This window comes from Ovis canadensis, chromosome 10 (genome assembly GCF_042477335.2).
Source record: "Ovis canadensis isolate MfBH-ARS-UI-01 breed Bighorn chromosome 10, ARS-UI_OviCan_v2, whole genome shotgun sequence".
Classification (NCBI taxonomy): domain Eukaryota; kingdom Metazoa; phylum Chordata; class Mammalia; order Artiodactyla; family Bovidae; genus Ovis; species Ovis canadensis.
Window position 1 is genome coordinate 81,958,005 of NC_091254.1, and position 21,194 is coordinate 81,979,198.

A 21,194-nucleotide genomic window follows, 5' to 3' on the forward strand; every position below is an offset into this window, starting at 1 on the left:
GAAGTAAAACACTCACTGTTTGCAGATGACATGATCCTCTACATAGAAAACCCTAAAGACTCCACCAGAAAATTACTAGAGCTAATCAATGAATATAATAAAGTTGCAGGATATAAAATCAACACACAGAAATCCCTTGCATTCCTATACACTAATAATGAGAAAATAGAAAGAGAAATTAAGGAAACAATTCCATTCACATTGCAATGAAAAGAATAAAATACTTAGGCATATATCTACCTAAAGAAAATAAAGACCTATATATAGAAAACTATAAAACACTGATGAAAGAAATCAAAGAGGACACTAATAGATGGAGAAATATACCATGTTCATGGATCGGAAGAATCAATATAGTGAAAATCAATATAGTGAATCAAAGCAATTTATAGATTCAATGCAATTCCTATCAAGCTACCAATGGTATTTTTCACAGAGCTAGAACAAATAATTTCACAATTTGTATGGAAATACAAAAAAAAAAAAAAAAAACTCAAATAGCCAAAGCAATCTTGAGAAAGAAGAATGGAACTGGAGGAATCAACCTGCCTGACTTCAGGCTCTACTACAAAGCCACAGTCATCAAGACAGTATGGTACTGGCACAAAGACAGAAATATAGATCAATGGAACAAAACAGAAAGCCCAGAGATAAATCCACGCACCAGTGGAAACAGTGTCAGACTTTTATTTTTATGGGCTCCAAAATCACTGCAGATGGCGACTGCAGCCATGAAATTAAAAGACGCTTACTCCTTGGAAGAAAAGTTATGACCAACCTAGATAGCATATTCAAAAGCAGAGACATTACTTTGTGACTAATGTCTGTCTAGTCAAGGCTATTGTTTTTCCAGTAGTCATGTATGGATGTGACAGTTGGACTGTGAAGAAGGCTAAGCACCGAAGAATTGATGCTTTTGAACTGTGGTGTTGGAGAAGACTCTTGAGAGTCCCTTGGACTGCAAGGAGATCCAACCAGTCCATTCTGAAAGAGATCAGCCCTGGGATTTCTTTGGAAGGAATGATGTTAAAGCTGAAACTCCAGTACTTTGGCCACCTCATGCGAAGAGTTGACTTATTGGAAAAGACTTTGATGTTGGGAGGGATTGGGGGCAGGGAGAAGGGGACGACAGAGGATGAGATAGATGGATGGCATCACTGACTCAATGGACATGAATCTGAGTGAACTCCGTGAGTTGGTGATGGACAGGGAGGCCTGGCGTGCTGCGATTCATGGGGTCGCAAAGGGTCAGACACGACTGAGTGACTGAAATGAACTGAACTGAACTGACGGACACCTTATCTTTGACAAAGGAGGCAAGAATATACAATGGCTTAAAGACAATCTCTTTAACAAGTGGTGCTGGGAAAACTGGTCAACCACTTGTAAAAGAATGAAACTAGAACCCTTTCTAAAAACATACTCAAAAGTAAACTCAAAATGGATTAAAGATCTAAACATAAGACCAGAAACTATAAAACTCTTAGAGGAAAACACAGGCAAAACACTCTCCGACATAAATCACAGCAGGATCCTCTATGACCCACCTCCCAGAATACTGGAAATAAAATAAAAAATAAACAAATGGGACATAATTAAAGTTAAAAGTTTCTGCACAACAAAGGAAACTATAAGCAAGGTGAAAAGACAGCTTTTGGAATGGGAGAAAATAATAGCAAATGAAGCAAGTGACAAGCAACTAATCTTAAAAATATACAAGCAACTTATGCAGCTCAATTCCAGAAAAATAAATGACCCAGTCAAAAAATGAGCCAAAGAACTAAATAGACATTTCTCCAAAGAAGACATACAGATGGCTAACAAACACATGAAAAGATGCTCAACATCACTCATTAGCAGAGAAATGCAAATCAAAACCACAGTGAGGTACCATTTCACGCCAGTCAGAATGGCTGCGATCCAAAAGTCTACAAGCAATAAATGCTGGAGAGGGTGTGGAGAAAAGGGAACCCTCTTACACTGCTGGTGGGAATGCAAACTAGTACAGCCACTATGGAGAACAGTGTGAAGATTCCTTAAAAAACTGGAACTAGAACTGCCTTATGACCCAGCAATCCCACTTCTGGGCATACACACTGAGGAAACCAGAATTGAAAGAGACACGTGTACCCCAATGTTCATCGCAGCACTGTTTATAATAGCCAGGACATGGAAGCAGCCTAGATGTCCATCAGCAGATGAATGGATAAGAAAGCTGTGGTACATATACACAATGGAGTATTATTCAGCCATTAAAAAGAATCCATTTGAATCAGTTCTACTGAGGTGGATGAAACTGGAGCCGATTATACAGAGTGAAGTAAGCCAGAAAGAAAAACACCAATGCAGTATACTAACACATATATATATGGAATTTAGAAAGATGGTAACGATAACCCTGTATGCGAAACAGCAAAAGAGACACAGATGTATAGAACAGTTTTTTGGACTCTGTGGGAGAGGGCGAGGGTGGGATGATTTGGGAGAATGGCATTGAAACATGTATAATATCATATAATAAACGAATCTCCAGTCCAGGTTCGATACAGGATACAGGATGCTTGGGGCTGGTGCACTGGAATGACCCAGAGGGATGGTATGGGGAGGGAGGTGGGAGGGGGTTTCAGGATGGGGAAAACGTGTACACCCGTGGCGGATTCATGTTGATGTATGGCAAAACCAATACAATATTGTAAAGTAATTAACCTCCAATTAAAATAAATAAATTTATATTTTTAAAAAAATTTAAAAATAAATAAAACAAAGGCACAAGGTATTTAAGATTAAATGTAAGCAAAATCAGGTAAGAAATGAGGGGTGAGAGGTAGTAATGGGTACCAAGTTTCAGAGGGGTCCTTTCAGTGGATTTCCATTATAAAATTGTTTTGATGCAACTTGTTGGGTCCTATAAAATGTTAGCATTTTGTTGTTAGCACTGATAGAACCATGGAGTCATTTCAATGAAATAAACCATCCCAACACTCTCCACCTACATTTTCTAAATATGTGTTAATTTTCCCCTTTTCTTTGCCATTTAACTGTAGATAAGTATGCATTCAACTAACGTGTGCCATCAGGGAAGATAAGAAAAAGAGAAATACAAATGACAGAATATCAGCTCTGGTTTAAGCTTCCCATCACTTTATATCATGATGCTAGAATTTAAAACCTGTCCTACCTGGAGACGTTGTCTAGTTCTTACCTTACTATCAATTCCAGTTCCAAGGATATAATAACACCTCTGGTTCTTCACATCTATCCAAAACTAAATGACCACTCTCTCTTTTTCCATTGCACACAAGGGAAAAATTACAAAACCATTTACTTTGATCCAAGTATTCTGTTTATAGCATTTTCAAAGCTTCCACACTTCTGACAAAAATATCCTTTTTTCAAGAAGTAAGAGCTATGTATAATCACTGGCATTTCAATCACTGGTATTCACTATGAGATTTACATCAATAAACTTCCTTCTCAGAACCAAGATGGGCACACTGCCATCACTCCTGTGATACACAATCTGTGGCCTCTTCTCACTTCCTGAAGTTATGAAAGTCATTTAATAAGAACCAAAGGTCAACCGCTCTTTCAGTCATTTGCTTAAGTCTAACCCTAATGACACTGTCTGTGGGATGTCTCTTTGTGAGATAAGACATGTAACAGCAGTTTGTAGAATGTGAAAGCTTTATCAGTATCACATATTTTTGATAGAAGCATGTCTAAATCTTCCCAAGTGTGAATTTCCACTAACTAATAAACCATGTATAACTGGAATAACTGAAGTTTTAGTGAGTGTTACCCCCCCCCCCCCACTTTTGGGGAAAATACAAGAGATAGTTTAGAAAAGAAACAGAGGCAAAGAGTGATACAGATATAAGTGGTAAAGGGTCCTACAATGCCCATTTCCCTCAATTTGCAGATAAACAGTCCTAAGCAATTTACTGACTTTCAATGACATAAAACTAGTTAAGAGCCAAACAAGAATTTAACTTTGATGTTAATTCTGAAAAATACCCTAGTTTAAGGGTTTTGTTTTTTTCTTAGAGGAGGGTGAGGAAATGTCAAATTTTCCAACTCTAACATAATATTTTTAGTATCCTTTTATCCACTTATAGTGCTCTTAAATGATGACAATTTCCATACTGTTATATGTCAAAAGTTACTACTAGCAAGAATGTAAGGTCATTTCAAAACTTAGAAAGTATTTCTAATTACCCATGACATTCAGATATGACAAAACAAGAGGAGAAATCCCTTTTTGTAAAGGAATATCTACCAAAATTATGATTAAAATTATATGTGTGTGTATATAAATGAATGTATATACATTTATATACCTAAATGGTCTCTCTATAAAATCTCTCTCTCATCATCTAAACCACTTTAAAAAGTAAAGTCTTTCAACACACTTGGCTTGGTTAAATATTACTTATGACCATTTCAAAGTATTTACAATCTGACAAAATGAATGCAGTTCAACAACATTCACATGTCTACACGATGAGCAGGACAAAGCATTTTTACTGAGGTGTTTGGTGCCTGAGGCTTATTACTTATACACTGCCAAAGAATTTCCTGGAATGTAGGCTGGAATATTCTAGATTTTGAACACATTCCCCAAAATGTTAAGTACTTTTGGAAAATGGAAAAGGAAATGCTGTCATTTCTTTGTTTTACTTGGCTGGACTGTTTTTTAAAAAACCACTTTCCTCAATAGGTTAATATTTATTAAGCAAATAAAAAATATTCTGCATTAAAGCCAGCATAAAAGTGGTACTCAGGAAAGTATGTCAAATTTATTTAACCAGTAGTTAAATGTTTTATAGAAATAATGCCAATCTGAACACTGTATCAATAATATACCACTGACTAATATGGCCCTTCTATGATTATGAATAATCAGATTTCAAAGCCTAAGCACAGGAACCTCAAGTGATGTGGCCCAGATCTTTGTCTTAAACAATTAAACTATTTAACAGAGTGAGCCTGTAACATTTTTTTTTTAATCTCCATTTTAGACACTTCAGAGCCCAACTCCCTTTACAATTGAGAAAGGTTTTTCTTTTGTGTAATGTCTACATTCTTATTGTAGTATTACTATATAAATCTCTTGTTTTATTCTTCTTAAAATTATTTATAAGCTAGAGTCTTTCCTTAACAGCTTTGTCTTCTCAAATTTTATATAAGCCTACATTTTAAACTTTTCTTTATAGATTTTACTCTTCAACCTTTTGATTGTGTTTGTTTACTTTGATCTGAAAAGACCACAGAATCCAATTTTGCATTAAAAGGGCTAATATCTGTCTGAAATTAATAAGTGGATGATAGGTATTACATAGCACAAGCTAATTCATTTATTGTGTCTCTTAGTAATGGTTTGCTTAACACATAGATACCACATTCATATTTTCACCCAAAAACGTAATCCATTTTGACCTAGAATTGTATATTCTAAACAAGTGGAAGGCAATGTAAAGACTTTTCTGAACAAGAAGGCCCCAGTCGGATCTTTAGAAGAAAGGAAGTGGCGGTGTGGACAGGTGGTGAGAACTAAAGATTCTTGTAGCTGAGAAGTCAACTTTGGGGGCCCAGGATTTTCTCCACCCACTAGGAATTCTTGCAGTAGTCAACATGTGGTTTATAAATAGCAAAATCCAGATCACTCATATGAAGCATCCTTCAAACTACTTAAAGTAAACCACAAATATTCTTGTCCTCTAATATTTAGTGCTAAAATAGACTTTTCTTAGAGCCCTCAAGTGACAAAAAATGTGACTTATTTTATTAGGGCACAGTGGAATGTAATAGTAAAAGCAGCCTTCAACATTAGATACGTATAGGTTTGAGGAAAAGCTCTTCCACTTACTAGTTGTGAATTATGAGGCAATTTATTTTTTCATTTTTAATCTGTTCATCTGCTCAACAGAGATTCTAATACTTCATAGAGTTGTTGTGAAAAGTAAAAGGGATCATATATGTAAAGTCCTTAACACAATGTCTGAAATTTAGCAAGCACGGTAAAAAGATTTTTATTGTTATATTTGTATATTTATTACTAATATCATCATTGTATAACTTTGTGTGGTAATTGAAAACTGGTTTACTGATAATCCCCACACACAAAAACAGATTTCAGCAGTTTGGGACACTAGAGAAGCTACTAGAATAAAGACAAATAACTAAAAGTAAAAGGAGGAGAAGGGCTAAAACTCAACATATCCATTTTGGTAGATAAGTCATGTGTATCACTCATTCCTAAGGTCAGTGTATGGAAAAGAATTAATTATTGTTTAGTTATGCTTTGAAACCTAAGGGAGATTAACAAAACTGAGATTAGAATCAGGTCTCCCATGGCTACTGCTTGACTATGTGCTCTCAGTTTGAGGTGAGATTCCTTGCGTTATTCTTCTGGCATTTGTTGGCCTTGTAACATTTCGCCTCCTTTTCAAAATTCAGTGTTGGCGGCTGGAAAGTGACTGGCATTTGTTTCTTCTGGCAAAAAGAAGTGGCAGGAGGGTGACTGAGAGCGTTGTTTATAGAGTAACTTGGTGTTAGGGAACATTTTTGATCTTTGGGCTTTCATCCCAAGGAAAACCAGGAGATTTCCTTTATTGTAAAACTGGAATGACAACAGGATTTTTTTTAAGTGCCTATTTATAAGTACATTGATTTATCCTTAGGAACTTTAATACGTAACACTGGATAACTGATTTGGCTTTTTTCAGGAATGAATGGGCCAGATACTGATTTTACCTAATTTATTTTAAATGGGTGATTTATTTTAAGTGTGAGAGAGTTGTACACATGAATATATACACCATGTCAACAGCAAATCAAAATTCTCAATTGTAAAAATGTTTATGTAGGGATTGCAATGGGCTGATTACGTATATGAATGTATCAGCACCAGCTCAAGGTTACAGGAAGAAGTCATTGAACATTTGTAACAATGCATATACTATTCTCCCAAAACATATATAATCATTTAAAAAATGAATAAAACATTTCTAGAAATATGCTACACAGGTTTTATTACACATATCCCAATTGTTTAGATCTGAGGTTACTTGCTTGCATTTTTTAGTGCTGTGAAAAAGAACTGCTCTTCTCCTTCAGAAAATTAAACACACATAAATGCTCATGTACACACACACTAAATTGCCCAACTGCTTCATAAACAGTTTGATATATTCTTTTAATTAATTTAGGAACATACAATGTGCTCAAGTTACAACAAAGAATACTATGCTTAAGAAAACATCAATTGCATTTTCTCTATTTTTCAGATTTATTTAAGCAAAATGGACAAATTGTAAGATATTTAAAATGTACATAGTTTTGATTTGATAGATGTATATATTGTGAAAGGTATCCTCCAATTTAATTAATATATTCATCACCTCATACACATACATGGGTATAGATATATCTGGCAAGAAGATTCTACCTTCTCAGTAAACTTCAAGTATAGTCACCGTGTTTTATATTAGATCCTCAGACCTTATAGCTCAAAGTTTATACCCTTTTACCAACCTCCTTCTATTTCCCACACCTCCAAGCTCTAGGCAACTACTTTCCTTCTCTCTGTTCTGAAAAAAAAAAATTTTTTTTAGACTCTACATATAAGAGACATCATGCATTATTTGTCTCTGTCTGGCATATTTCATTTAGCATAATGTCGTCAAGATCTATCCCTGTTGTCACAAGTGGTTGGATTTCCTTCTTTCTCATAGGAGAATAATATCCATTGTGTGTGTGTGTATGTGTACATATACATCTTATTTATCCATTCATCCATCAATGAACAGTTCTGTTGGTTTTACATCTTGGCTATTGTGAATGACGCTGCAATGAAATGGAAGTACAGATAGCTCTTGGGGCTTCTATTATCATTTTTTTTTGGACATATACCCCAAGGTGGCATTGCTAGATCATATGGCAGTTCTATATTTAATATTTTGTGAAATCTCCATACTATTTTCTATGGTAGGTATACCATTTACATTCTCACCAAGGTCTCCCTTTTCTCCACATCCTCAACATTTGTTTCTTGTCTTTCTGATGATACCCATGCTAACAAATGTAAGGTGATATGTTATTGTGGTTTTGATTTGCATTTCCATGATAATTAGTGGTGTTGAGTACCTTTTCATGTGTCTCTAGGCCATTTGTGTATCTTCTTTGGAAAAAGTGTCCATTCAGCTATTATATTGTTGGATGGACTGATCATGATAATGTGGGCTCCAGTGGGGATTTCTAGTGAGTGACTCAGTCTCAACCTCAAGTCATATCACATAAAAGTTTCATTTAAAATGATCTTTGTTATCAAGTAAAATTAATGCTTGTGCAGAAATATAGATAAACTAAACTAACCAGTTAGCAAAAACACAGTGCTAGAATATGAAATCTCTCATATTACATATTTAAAATATATGTAGTTAGTATAGTACCAATTAGATGAATTAATTCATTTTCTCTAGATACTGTGTTCACATATTGAAAAAATATTGTATAACATTTGCTTAAGGAAGAGAATATTTCTTTTTATAAAAGAGACCTCATTTACAATTGGAACACATTGTGAATGTCCCTATTCTGCCTTAACAATAAAGCCCTCAAATAAACTCTCATTTATATAAATTTAAAACCTCTATACTTTTAAAAGGAAAAGGAGTACATCGAGGCTATATATCATCACCCTGCTTATTTAACTTATATGCAGAGTACATCATGAGAAACGCTGGGCTGGAAGAAGCACAAGATGGAATCAAGATTGCCGGGAGAAATATCAATAACCTCAGATGACACCACCCTTATGGCAGAAAGTGAAGAGAAACTAAAAAGCCTCTTGATGAAAGTGAAAGAGGAGAATGGAAAAGTTGGCTTAAAGCTCAACATTCACCAAATGAAGATCATGGCATCTGGTCCCATCACTTCATGGGAAATAGATAGGGAAACAGTGGAAACAGTGTCAGACTTTTTTTTGGGGGGGGGGGCTCCAAAATCACTGCAGATGGTGACTGCAGCCATGAAATTAAAAGACACTTACTCCTTGGAAGAAAAGTTATGACCAACCTAGATAGCATATTCAAAAGCAGAGACATTACTTTGCCAACAAAGGTCTGTCTAGTCAAGGCTATGGTTTTTCCAGTTGGTCATGTATGGATGTGAGAGTTGGACTGTGAAGAAAGCTGAGACCCGACGAATTGATGCTTTTGAACTGTGGTGTTGGAGAAGACTCTTGAGAGTCCCTTGGACTGCAAGGAGATCCAACCAGTCCATTCTGAAGGAGGTCAGCCCTGGGATTTCTTTGAAAGGAATGATGCTAAAGCTGAAACTCCAGTACTTTGGCCACCTCATGCGAAGAGTTGACTCATTGGAAAAGACTCTGATGCCGGGAGGGGTTGGGGGCAGGAGGAGAAGGGGACGACAGAGGATGAGATGGCTGGATGGCATCACTGACTCGAGGGACATGAGTCTGAGTGAGCTCCGGGAATTGGTGATGCACAGGGAGGCCTGTATGCTGCAATTCATGGGGTCACAAAGAGTCGGACACAACTGAGCGACTGAACTGAAATGATACTTTTAAAACAGTGAAGTCTAAAAGTAATCAAAGTTGTGCCTTTCTTAATCATTCCTGGTAAGTAGCCGTTATTAACCATAAAGATCTTTATATAGTAAGTTATTAGTCAAAAATTAGTCTCACACACATCTCTAGGGAAAGCATAACTTCACAAAGGGTGATCTATGTAAATAAATCACCTTAGCATAGGAAAACCTTAATTCTAAGTGATTAACTAATTAAAAGATGGGCTACTTGAAAAATGATTTTTTTGGTAAAAGAAATAAACATAAAACATAAGTAACATTTTACACTTTAGACATTTTAGGGTATACAATTCAACAGCATTAATTCACAACATTGTACCACACTTACTATTTTAAAAATAATTATTTCAAAACATTCTTAATTGCCCCAACACAACTCTGCGACCATTTATTTAGCAATAATTACCGATCTTCCACTCTCTCTACCCCCCAGTAACCTCTAAGCTACTTTTGGTCTCTATAAATTTGCCTATTCTAGATATTTCATATAAGAGGAACCATATACTATTTGCCATTTTGTATCTTATTTCACTGAGTATTGTTTTCCAGGTTCATCCACGTTGCAGCATATATCAAAACTTCATTCCTCCTAGGGCTACACTTACATAGTTCAAGTATTCATTAATTTGTTAATGGACACTTGAATTATTTTCTGTTTTTGGCTCTTGTGAATAATGCTGCCATAAATAATAGAAACTAATTATTTCAATGTGTTTTCTGACCATTGGTATATCTTCTTTGAGTAAATATCTCTTTAAATCCTTTGCTCACTTTGAAATTTGACTGTTTTGTTGTTGTTGTTGAGTTGTAGGTATTCTTTATATATTCTTGGTATTAAAACCTTAGCAGATATATGATTTTCAGCATTTTATTCTAATCTATAAGTTGTCTCTTTACCTTCTTGGTAATGTTCTTTAATGCACAAAACATTTAAATTTAATTCCAATTTATCTATTTTGCTGTTATTAACCTGTTCTCTGACATCATATTTAAGAATCCTTTGCCAAATTCAAGGTCATGAAGATTTTCTCCTAAGCTTTCTTTTTGTCTTTTTAAATGTATTTATTTTTATTTTTTGTCTGTGCTGGGCCTTCATTGGAGCACAGGCTTTTCTCTGGTTGCAGTGAGCAGGTTGTGCTTTGTAGGCTCTGTGCTACAAAGCATATTCTGTTTCGTGTGCTTTGTAGCTGTGGTTTGTAGGCTTCTCATTGTAGTGGCTTCTCTTGTGGAGCACGGGTTCTAGGTCACGCAGACTTCAGTAGCTGCAGCACGTCGGCTCACTGGTTGCAGCTACCAGGCTCCAGAGTCCAAGCTCAGTAGTTGTGGCACATAAGCTTAGTTGCTTTGCAGCATGTGGGATCTTCCCAGACCAGACATCAAACCCATGTCCCCTAACTGACAGGGTAACTCTTAGCCACTGAACCACCAGGGAAGGCCCCTAAAGCTTTCTTCTAAGAGTTTTTTAGTTTTAGATTTTATATTTATGGCTCTGGTCCACTTTGAGTTCACTTTTTGTTATATGTGAGGGAGGGGTCCAACGTAAGTTTTTTGTATGTGGAAATCCAGTTTTCCCAGCACAATCTGTTGAAGAGACTATTCTTTCCCCCACTGAAAGGAGTTGATGTTCTTGCTGAAAATAAACTGATCATATATGTGAGGATTTTTTTTTCCCTAGGCTTGCAACTCTAGAACACTGGTTTGTATATCCTAAAATATGCCAATATCACACTGTTTTGATTACTGTAGTGTTTTGAAAGGAGGAAGTATAAGTTTTCCAAATGTGTTCTTCTTTCTCAACTTTTTTTTATTATTATTTAGAACCCTTTGCAATGCCAAATGATTTTGAGAATAGGCTTTTCCAGTTGTTAAATAAATAAATAAAAGGCTGCCAGAAAACTGATAGGAATTGCAGTGAAAATGGATCACTTTGAGTAGTATTGACAACTTGACAATATTAAATCTTCCCATCATAACTACAAATCTCTATGCTGGTCAAGAAGCAACAGTTAGAACAGGGCATGGAACAATGGATTGATTCCAAATTGAGAAAGGAGTATGGCAACACTGTGTATTGTCACTCTGCTTATTTAACAAATGCAGAATACATCATGCGAAATGCTGAGCTGGATGAAGCACAAACTAGAATCAAATTGCTGGGAGAAATATCAATAACCTCAGATATGCATATGATACCACCTTTATGGCAAAAAGCAAAGAGAAACTAAAGAGACTTTTGATGAAAGTGAAAGAGGAGAGTGGAAAAAGTCGGCTTAAAACTCAACATTCAGAATGCATGTAAGAATTAAAGATTTTAAAATTTAAAAAATAAAAAACTAAAATTTAAAAAAAAAAAAGAAAAAGAAAACTAAGATCATGGCATCTGGTCCCATCACTTCATGGGAAATAGATGGGGAAACAATGGAAACAGTAACAGACTTTATTTCCCTGGGCTCCAAAATCACTGCAGATGGTGACTGCAGCCATGAAATTAGAAGATGCTTATTCCTTGGAAGAAAAGCTATGACTAAACTAGACAGCATATTACAAAGCAGAGACATCACTTTGCCGACAAAGGTCTGTCTAGTCAAAGCTACGGTTTTTCCAGTAGTCATGTATGGATGTAAGAGCTGGACCACAAAGAAAACTGAGCACCAAAGAATTGCTGCTTTTGAACTGTGGTGTTAGGGAAGACTCTTGAGAATCCCTTGGACTGCAAGGAGATCCAACCTGTCCATCCTAAACGAAATCAGTTCTGAACATTCATTGGAAGGACTGGTGCTGAAGCTGAACCTCCAATACTTTGACCACCTGATGTAAAGAACTGACTCCTTAGAAAAGACTCTGATGCTGGGAAAGATTGAAGGCAGGAGGAGAAGGGGACAACAGAGGATGAGATGGTTGGATAGCATCACCAACTCGATGGACATGAAATTGAGCAAGCTCCGGGAGTTGGTGATGGACAGGGAAGCCTGGTATGCTGCAGTCCATGGGGTCACAAAGTGTCGGCCACGACCGAGCAACTGAGCTGAACTGAATCATAAGCTTCCATTAGTTTTGTCTTAATTTCTTTTGGAAGTGTTTTGTACTTTTCAGTGTACAAATCTTTCATTTCCTTGGTTTAGGTTTATTTCCAAGTATTTTGTTCTTTCTGATGCTATTTTAAGTGGTATTTTTTAACTTTTCTTGTTAGATTATCCACTATTAGTGTACAAAATACAATTAGCTCAATGTATACACCATAGAATGAAGAAAAAAATCTATATGCTAATTTTAACTGATGTAGCAAAGGCATTTGATGAAATTTAACATATTTTTTATGATAAAACCATGCAAAAATAGGAATCAAAGGTAACCTCCTCAATATGAAGAGGGGCATGATGAATAATACAGTATCATACTCAATGTTATATAAGCCTTCCTCTAAGATCAGTAACAAAACAGCCATGCCTGCCTTCACTATTATTGTTGAACATTTCTGGCCAATCCAGCTAAGACAATTATATAAGAAAAAGTGATAAAGGCATCCAAATTGAAAAGGGAGAAATAAAAACTATCTCTCTTGCAGATGTTATGATTCTATGCACAGAAAATCCCAAAGAATCCACAAGAATGCCAGAGCTAATAAATTCAGCAAAATTGCAGAGTACAAGGTCAACACATAAAAATCCATTGTCCTTCTATTAATATATGGCAGCCATGAACAACATTAAAAGGAAATTAAGATTTGTATGTAGTACTTGTTTTATAAATTCAAATTTAGAATAGTTCCTAATTTTCCCAAGTTTCATCATCTCAGAACCCTTCCAGATAATTCTTTCCCGATTTTCCTAGTAAGTGCTAAAAAAAATCTAAAATGTAATGAACTAATTGTGAATTAGTATTTTTATCTTTTGGGGAATATGATAATAAAGTTAAAAGACTCCTATTTTAAACACTAGTGTTTCCAACTTTATTACAGGAAAATATAGTGTCTTAAACAATCCTTTCATAGATCCCTGGTTTTATTGCTCTGAGTTGGTGTTCTGTAATGATAGCTGGTCAGAACCCCAAGGCACCCTGGCAAGTGTCAAAGAAAATCCTCTTGTTCCATTTTTGTTGAAATAAGATTGGAATTCACCAAGGAAACCGGTGAACCATTTTTAATAAGGCCATGAATATGAGTAAAAATAATTGTGCAGTCTTTTTTGAGTACTGATTATGGTTAAAATGACAGGTACAATTCAAAGTAAATATATTTTAAATAAAATCAAAACTATACTTAATTGAAAATTCCAATAATGTTAAATCTCAGTATTCCTTAAAATTTCTTCAGGTGACAATGACTATCTTTTATTTAACATTTCTGCAACTTATTTTCCCCCCATTTCTTCATAATTCCAAAGTGCTTTTATGTAAATATTTGAATTAGAATTGTTTTTAGGAAACTTTTACCCTAACAGCACATAATAAATTCAATTAACAAGATCTTTATGGTTAATAACGGCTACTTACCAGGAATGATTAAGAAAGGCACAACTTTGAATTAACAATTCAAAATGACAAGGGCATGTTGGGAGGATATGGAAGATGCAAAGATAATACAATAAAATTTTTAGTCAAAACTTTCTTCGGAGTAACAAAAACAATATTCTTTATCAAAATATTCAAAACTGTCCAAAATGTGGAGGTTTTATACATTGAAAACTGAAAAACATTGCTCAGAGAAAATAAAGAAGGCTTACACGAAGTGACATAGCATGTTCATGGACTGTGAAATACAGTATTATTAAGCAGTCACTTCTTCTTCAGTTGATTTGTACATTCAATGACATCCAAATAAAAATTCCTGCAGGCTTTTGTAGAAATTAACATGCAGATTTTAAAATTAACAGAGAAAAGGCAAAGGTGTAGAAGAATTTGAAAGAGTAAGGTCAGTGTATTTATAGTGCCTGACTTAAAGACCTAGCAGAAAATGACAGTGACTGATTGTGTGGTGTTGGTATCAACATAGATAAAAGGAAAAGAGCAGAAAGCACAGAATATGTGTGTGTGTCTATTGACACACACAGTCAACTGATTTTTTTATTTTTTGCAATAGTAGAAAGGTAATTTGGTGAAGAAAAAAAGTGTTTTCAACAAATGTTCCTGGAACAATTTGATCTATATACAAACTTTAATTTATGCCTTAACATATGTGCAGAAATTAACTCAATACTTATTACAGCCCTAAATCTATAGAGCCAGCAGAACAAGATCCTTCCAACTTGGGTTAGGCAAAGACTTCTTAGATATGCCGACAAAAGCATAATCCATAAAAGGGGAAAAACTCACAATTAAGGACTTCTGGTCTTTGAAAGATAATATTAAGTGATTTAAAAACTCAAGCCACATACTGGGGGGAAAAAACCCTACAAATTACTGACAAACTACTTTCATTTATAATATGTAAATAAATCTCAAATCTTGGTAAAAAACCAAAATACATTAATTTTGAAAATGGACAAATATTTGAAAGAAGGGGCTTTTCTGGTGGTCCAATAGCTAAGAGTCCACACTCCCTATGCAGGAGCCCAGGTTCAATCCCTGGTCAGGGAACTTGATCCCACATGCCACAACTAACAGTTTGCAGGCTGCAACTAAAGTTTCCACATAACTTAACTAAAGATCCTACATGCTGCAACTAAGGCCCAGCACACTTAGCTAAATAAATCAACAAATAAATTAAAAATCTGAAAGGATATGTCACAAAAAGATATAAGGATACTAAATGAGCACATGAAAAACACTCAACATCAATGGTCATTAGAAAAATATAAGTTAAAACCACTACATTTCAATACACACTTATTAAAAAGTCCAAAACTAAAAGGACTCACAATCCCAAATGTTGGTGAGAATGTCGAACAGCTAGTGGAAATATAAATAGTACAACCATGTTGGAAAAAATGCTTTAAATTTTATATAAAGTTTAATCCATGCCATATGACAAAACATTCCACTACTCTCATTCCATGCCAAAAATAACTGAAAATATACATCCAGAAGGAAGGAAATAATAAAGATTAGAGAGGAAATACATACAAGAGATTAAGAAAACAATATAAAAAGTGACAACAGAATGGGAAAGACTAGAGATCACTTCAAGAAAATTAGAGACAGCAAGGGAACATTTCACGTAAAGATGGGCACAATAAAGGACAGAAATGGCAAGGATCTAATAGAAGCAGAAGAGATTAAGAAGAGGTGGCAAGGATATACAGAACTTTACAAAAAAGGTTTAAATGACCTGAATAACAGCAATGATGTGGTCACTCACCTAGGACCAGACATCCTGGAGTCAAGTAGGCAATATCAGCAACCTCAGATTGGCAGATCATACCACCCTAATGGCAAAAAGAGATGCGTAAAAGTGCTTCTTGATGAGGTGAAGGATCATGAAGATGTCATGAGTGAAAAAGCTGCCTTAAAACTCAGCATTCAAAAAACATAAGATCATGGCATCTGGTCCTATCAGTTCAGTTCAGCTGCTCAGTTATGTCTGACTCTTTGCAACCCCATGAATTCCAGTACACCAGGCCTCCCTGTCCATCACCATCTCCTGGAGCTCACTCAAACTCATGTCCATAGAGTCAGTGATGCCATCCAGCCATCTCATCTTCTGTCATCCCCTCTCCTCCTGCCCCCAATCCCTCCCAGCATCAGAGTCTTTTCCAATGAGTCAACTCTTTGCATGAGGTGGCCAAAGTACTGCAGTTTCAGCTTCAGTATCATTCCTTCCAAAGAACACCCAGGGCTGATCTCCTCTAGAATGGACTGGTTGGATCTCCTTGCAGTCCAAGGAACTCTCAAGAGTCTTCTCCAACACCACAGTTCAAAAGCATCAATTCTTCGGGTCTCAGCCTTCTTCACAGTCCAACTCTCGCATCCATACATGACTACTGGAAAAACCATAGCCTTGACTAGACAGAGCTTTGTTGGCAAAGTAATGTCTCTGCTTTTTAATATGCTATCTAGGTTGGTCATAACTTTTCTTCCAAGGAGTAAGTATCTTTTAATTTCATGGCTGCAGTCACCATCTGCAGTGATTTTGGAGCCCCCCCCCAAAAAAAAAAAGTCTGACACTGTTTCCACTGTTTCCCTATCTATTTCCCATGAAGTGATGGGACCAGATGCCATGATCTTCATTTTCTGAATGTTGAGCTTTAAGCCAACTTTTTCACTCTCCTCTTTCACTTTCATCAAGAGGCTTTTTAGTTCCTTTTCACTTTCTGCCTCATGGCAAATAGATGGGGAAACTATGGAAACAGTGGCACATTTTATTTTCTTGGGCTCCCAAATCACTGCAGATGGTGACTGCAGCCAGGAAATTAAAAGGCACTTGCTCCTTGAAAGAAAAGCTATGACAAACCTAGATAAAGAAAGCTGAGTGCCAAAGAATTGATGCTTTTGAACTATCATGTTGGAGAAGACTCTTGAGAGTCCCTTGGACCACAAGGAGGTCAAGCCAGTCAATCCTAAAGGAAATCAGTCCTGAATGTTCACTGAAAGGACTGATGCTGAACTTAAAGCTCCAATACTTTGGCTACCTGATGTGAAGAGCTGACTCATTGGAAAAAACGTTGATGTTAGGAAAGATTGAGGGCAGGAGGAGAAAGGATGATGAGATGGTTGGATGGCATCGTCGATTCAATGGATATGAATTTGAGCAAACTCCAGGAGATAGTGAAGGACAAGGAATCCCAGTGTGCTGCAGTTCATAGGGGCAGCAAAGAGTCTTAGACTACTTGGCGACTAAACAACAACTACAACAAGAAAACACTCCTGGAAAATAGACATTATGAGATAAATAGAAAGAACCAAAAAAAGAAATAGAGTTAAAACCAGAAAGTTAGAATTAACAAAGTGACTGAACAACAATAGAAAAAAGTGAAGCCCAAGAGCTGGTTCTTTGAAAGTATAAACAAAATTGATAAACCTCTGGTCAGGCTCACCAAAAAGAGAGAGAAAATCCAAATTAACAAAATAAAAAGTGAGGAAAAAAAAACAATTAAAAGTGCACATACTAAAAAAAAAGTGCACATACTGTATGGTTCCATTTATATAAAATTCTAGAAAATGTAAATGAACCTGCAGTGACTGGAAGAGATAAATGGTTACCTGGTGATGGAGTAACGTACATGAGCAAGCAGGGAAAGAGGTATTACAAAGGAGTTTGAGGAAAAATTTAAGGATGAAGGATAGTTTCAGTATTGGCTGTTTCATAAGCATATACATATATCAACATTACTGAAGTTGTACAGCTTAGTCATTTATACATTTAAACATGTATACTCTAAAAGTTTTCATAAACAAATTTTATAAATTATACATTTTAAATATGTCAAACATCCTGTTCTAAAAAGTCTTAGCCATGTTCCCAAATCTGAAGTCACATTTTGAAAAAAATGTTTAAGAAGAAAAACAATTATATATATTAGAAAGGTTAGATACATTCAATACATATTTATTTAGTACCAATGAAATGTCAGATATGGTTCTAGATTCTGGAGATGCTTCAGTGAACAAAATAAATATTGTCTCTTGTTTGGAGCTTAATTCTGGTAGGAGTGATTAACAATAATGAGTGAAAAATATATCATTTAATGCCACACAGGATTCAGTGCTATGAAAGTGATGCCAGTGTAAGGAGATCAAGGTGAAGGGCACGGGACTACTATGTTAAGAAAGGAGATCAAAGGAAGGCTACCTGGAGATGGGACATTTGAACACAGAGGAGAGCCATCCAGGCATAAGAATCCCCCAATACAAAAGCCCAAGAAAAAGAAAAGTTTATTATGTTAGAGGAAGATCAAAGAGGCTCATGTGAATGGGCAAGGAATCAGAGGAGATGATTTGGGACAAGAAATCAGGGCAGAGAAGTAATCAGAGTTTCATTATGAAGGCCTTGTAGACTTTGGGATTGTTTTCCACATGTGATTCGAAACCAGTGGGATACTGTAAGGAGGAAAGTCACAGGCATCATATTCGTGAGTATAGAAACATATTTTGTCAAAGTCTTGCTCATAGACTATACAAGGGAAGTAGAAGCCCGAGGCAGTGGCTTGGACTGTAGTGGAAGTGACTGAGTTGGGGACAGTGGTCAGGTTCAGAGGATACTTTGAAGGCAGAACTGACATGCTGTACCTGTAGTCTGAATGTGGAATGTGAAAGTTAAAGATAATTCCCAGGTTTGAAGTTTGAATAACTGATGAATGGAGGTGCCATATTTCAGAAATGGGAACATCAGGAAAGAATAGTTTAAGGGAGAGAAAATAAACTATTTTTAGGTTTGGCTGTTTACCTGTCAAGTTTGAGATAACTAATAAACATCCAGGGGGAAATGTCAAATAAACAGTGGGAAATAAAACTTTAGAGTCCAAGTGAAAGATGGGAGCTAGAAATATAATTTGAGAGTCATGAGCATATAGAAGATATTTAAAGCCAATATGACTGGATCAGGTCAAGTAGTTAATGCATGTTTATAGAAAAGGCCAAAGACTGAACCCTGAAATGTATCCAAATTGCTACTATTTAAGGACAGATTTTCTCAGTGTGTCTGTTATACAGAATTTTTCATTCTGTTTTATTCTGCTATGGGATTATAGACATAGAAATAAAGAGGTGATAGGAAGGGCTATAGGGCAGGTCCTGGACCTAAGCCATCTAAACCCTGCATCTCCTGGAAACTAGACCCATGGCTGTGAGCTATATGACTTTCCTCCCTTGGCATATATATTTCACCAACTATAAATTAAAATAATAAAGCTTGTTGACTGAACAGGAGGAATAGAGAAAAGAGTAAAACTAACATTAAGATTTAGAGATTCACTGGTTCTCTGGCAGGAAAGCTACTAGTTTAGGAAAGAAGATTTAGCTACATTGAACTTGACCTGTGTCATCAGTAAGGACCACTAAATCTTTTCCAGCTGTTCTGCATAGTACTGGCTTGCTTTCTTCCGGTTGCTTTTCACTTAAATTTATAGTTCTATAACTTAGGAATGGTTTGATTTCAAAAACCAGAAACTCTCTGCAACTAGCTGGAGCAGAAAGAGAATGTGTTGAAAGGTTCAGGGTATCTTGCAAAGCTCAAGGGCAGGAAGTGCTTCCAGGTCTCCTGAGAGAAACAGGAAATGGAAGGCTGTTAGTCTTTGTGTGCATGTGTGCTTAGTTGCTCAGCCCTGACCGACTCTTTGTGACCCCATGAACTGCCACCCGCCAGGCTCCTCTGTCCAGGCAAGAATACTGAAGTAGTTGCCATGCCCTCCTCTCGAGGATCTCCCCAACCCAGGGATCCAAGCCAGGTCTCCTGGCAGATTCATTACCATCTGAGCCACCGGGGAAGTCCAAGAATACTGGAGTGGATATCTTACCCCTTCTCCAGCGGATCTTCCCAACCCAGGAAACCAACCAGGGTCTTCTACATTGCAGGAGGATTCTATACCAACTGGGCTGCCAGGGAAGCCCAGTCGTTATTCTTCTCTAATTAGACAGAATCTGACCTGACTTCACCAAGTACCTAAATCCCTGAAATATGCGAATTTACAAGTCCAGTTTCCACAGATAGTTGACTTAGTCTCTTTATGTCTCAGATTCAAATTCCTGGGAGAGTGAACTTGATTGGCTCTGCCCAGCTTCTCTTCTGATGCTTTGTCAGTCAGTTGCCATCCCTGGTCTAGTTAGCTGTGAGTAGATTTATGTATGCAGGAGTAGGTTTATGTATACAGTATAACATGCAAGAAGGATTCTAGCCTTCAGATTGACAGCTTCTGATGACATCTCATACAAGAAGAAAGAAGCTACCCCTAAATGGCTTTAATTAAAAGAAAGGAAGAAAGAAAAAAATATAGGAAATGAGGAAGGGAGGGAAGGAGAAAAGAAAGGACTGTTCTAAATTATCATATTTATTTTTAATTATTCTGATCCATCTTGCTCACCACACCTACATATATTCAAATGATATTATCATGTAACAGCAAATGTGCAAGTAATATAAATATGATGTATATTTTCTAAAATAAAAAGCAAAATGTTTTAAATGTTTTGTTTGGGGCACATAATTTTTAGATTGTTAAAGTCATTAGTACCATATTTTACATGTGGTAAAATCATTAAGGACATATTTTAAGTCTTGTTTTCTCACAAACACAACTAATACAAATTCCCGATAGGACTAAAAGAGAATTTTGACTGCAAGACCGAGGAGCCTTTAAAAAAACATCTCTTCCTAGCATTTGGATGAATTTCTAATACAATGAATCTTTCTATCAATATTAGATAAGTAGAAGACATTAACTATTCTTCAAAAGTATTAACTACCACCATGGCCTTTAAAATTTTTCAGGGACAGCAAGGGGAGTTCAAATTTACAAGACTGGGGAAATCAATTCTAGGAAAATTCTTTACTTTGTTCTATATGCATTCAAAGTCCATGCTGATTTCACACTGCTAATCATTTTTCATTTGTCTAATAAAAATAATAGATATACATTTGAGTTACTATTAAAGAACTAATTGTTGCTATTTTCAGAGTGTTGAAATATAAAGTCTGGTACTAGTACAACATTAAT

The 21,194-nt window shown here is 36.0% G+C and overlaps 1 protein-coding gene across 2 annotated transcripts in view; it reads left to right on the forward strand.

Moving 5' to 3' along the window:
* The window catches only part of GPC5 (glypican 5), a 1,663,234-nt gene that overhangs the window by 1,583,666 nt on the left and 58,374 nt on the right, over positions 1–21,194 (forward strand). The window lies entirely within an intron of this gene.